Source organism: Limulus polyphemus, unplaced genomic scaffold, assembly GCF_000517525.1.
Source record: "Limulus polyphemus unplaced genomic scaffold, Limulus_polyphemus-2.1.2 Scaffold177, whole genome shotgun sequence".
NCBI lineage: Eukaryota > Metazoa > Arthropoda > Merostomata > Xiphosura > Limulidae > Limulus > Limulus polyphemus.
This window is the reverse complement of record NW_013665787.1, coordinates 285-2856: the sequence shown is the minus strand read 5'-3', so window position 1 is coordinate 2856 and position 2572 is coordinate 285. Positions and strand designations below refer to the sequence as shown.

At 29.6% G+C, this 2572-nt stretch overlaps 1 protein-coding gene across 2 annotated transcripts in view; it reads right to left on the bottom strand.

Moving 5' to 3' along the window:
• Positions 1-2131, bottom strand: part of LOC106478068 (sphingomyelin phosphodiesterase-like) — a 32760-nt gene extending 30629 nt beyond the window's left edge. Inside the window, exon 1 of one of the 2 annotated variants that reach the window (XM_013938578.2) lies at positions 2012-2131. The gene's annotated coding sequence lies outside the window, so the exon portion shown is untranslated. The remainder of the gene's footprint in view (positions 1-2011) is intronic. The other variant, XM_022381584.1, reaches the window with a different exon arrangement.
• Between the last annotated feature and the right edge of the window lie 441 nt (positions 2132-2572).

Sequence of the window (2572 nt, the reverse complement as noted above, 5' to 3'; positions counted from 1 at the left end):
ATATATATATATATATATATATATATATATATATATATATATATAGTTTCCATGTATTGCCATTATGTTATATAGTTTCACAGTAGCATACAGTTAATTATTGGTTTGTTTTTCATAAAATATGTTAAAATTCACCATTTTCAAATTTTGGAGCAAGTTATTTTACACACAATTTTTAGATTTGTTTCCATGAAATGTTTGACAATAACTAAGTATAATTTATTAAATTTAGGCTTTCACTTTTACATGATAGAGATGCACTGAATGCCTCATGTTTATGAGTATTACATTTTTTATTGCAAGGAGTTTTCCCCAATGTTGTGTAATTGCTTAAATACTCACCTTGACATTGTCTTTTTTAAAGAGTTGCAAACTTTTATTTCATATAAATGTAGTCTGTCATTCATTTTAGTGTCCATAGCTTCAATTTTATGGATATTTCTTAAACAAAAAGCTGTTTCTACTGTCTCAAAAAAATTAAATAAAAAGATACAAGGTTCAAACCCTTGGCATGTTTCATAAGTTAGAAAGAACATGTATTAAACTACAAAGATGTAAATGTTATATCTCCTTCCTATGGGGCTATAAAACTTTTAATCCTTTCCAAAGTTCCTTAACTTTAAAACAGCTAACATCAAACACAAGAACAGTACAAACTATCAGAAGACACAATGCAAATTTCTGACAAGTGAAATATCTTGTAAACAAAGCTTAAAAATATCTTTATACAAAGAACATGTGTTAGCTGTGTTGATTTTGCATATTTGATTTCCTTTATTGAAAATCACCTAATCAAAGTAAAGATAAGTAGACTAAATCATCTCAGTAAATTACAAAGGTCTACAAAACAACAGAGTGGAAAATTTCTTAGATAAACCCAATATAGAGAAAGTCATTACCAAGCTATCCAAGAATACACTTACAAAGATAGAAGAAATAACTAGGGGATTAAAGTTTACTTGAACTTCATGATTACACAAACATATTTGAGTCACAGAAAGTTTTAAAATGTATTGAGCAAGTGGTGAGGCATTTAGAAATGTCAAACTTATATCCATTGCATTGGCTTGTCATGCCTACATTCCTGTTGTTTTGGGAGTAAACATTTCAAAATCATTAAAACTGACAAGGAGGTTGTCATCTTAAAACTAGATAGAGGAAGCAATATTTACTTTAGACAAATTTACTTTAGCATATGTTGAAAAGGTGAAACAGGTCATTAATGAATCTAATAAGTTCTCGAGACAACCCACTAATCCAACTGTTCCAAAGAATACATTGTTAAACTTGTAACTCAATCAGTGCCAGTAAAAGATGCCTGAGCCTCTTCCCCTATCTGTAGTTTCATTATTGTTTTTATGCTGTAACACCAAATTGTTAATGCTTCTATTCTAAATAACAAAATCTGAATGTAAACAAGTTTAACCACTTGTTCATGCATGACAAATATGGGGATAAAGCCTAAATATATATATTAGGCACTAGTGCTGCCTTTTCATTTTATCATGCTCTGTCTTGATCATATTTCATATTTATATGTTATATTGTACTACGATTGGATCAAATTGGCATAAAAATTGCTCCCCTGCTTCCACTGGATACAAATTACAACTTACAAGTTTACAACTACAAGTAACAACACTCAACACTACAAGTTACGTTGACCTGAAGTTATATATAAACTTTTGAACTAAATGCACTTTTACTTTTAGATTATTACGATACCTTCTAAAAGCAAATTAATTAAAAATAATATATTACATTACTAATAGTAATAGTATTACTGTTAATGTTATTATAAATATAATATAAACAAGTGTTACTGTAGTGTTAGTGTTAACGAACGACACGGTTCACCGTTACACTTACGATGACTAACCTACTTCAACAGGAAAACGTTGTCAACTATTAAATTATAACATGTGTATAAGTAAGCTTTACGTTATCTTGCTTTTCGTAAAAATAGAAATTAGTATTCTTTTCCCTTGAACAAAAAGTGTGGAACGCTCACTTATAATCTCAAAGTTTTCGTGTTTCGGTCTCCAGACTCAGTTCTTCACTAAGAGTAAGTGTGACTGACTCATTTAAACCAGCCTCTCTCGTGAGCTCTTCGTATAGTTCGTATTACTCACGAGAGTAGCCATTGATGAGCACTTTGAATGTAACATTGTAAGAAAAACTGCTAAGTAGCTACGGTTTAAAATTGGTTTCTCTACCATTAATTATGAACACACAAAGACTTTGTATTTATTCAAATACGAAACATACTTATTAATCACTTCAACAGCCAAATCAAATTTACAAGCCCAAGCTGATTGACGATGGATCAATATTTTGCTTAGTTTATACTTTAATAATTAAAGTAAAATATTTTAGTCATTTCTCATACCAGTAGGAGCAGAAAAAGATCAAGGTAGATGTCGCAAGAAATATTTCAACTGGAATTATTATTCTTAACATTGTTTAACGCAAACTGGAGTTTATTATGAGACATATCTATAAATGTAAAAAAAAAAATAAAAAATCACGACCTATACCTTCACTGTTCCAACTTAGATTTAACTGGAATAGG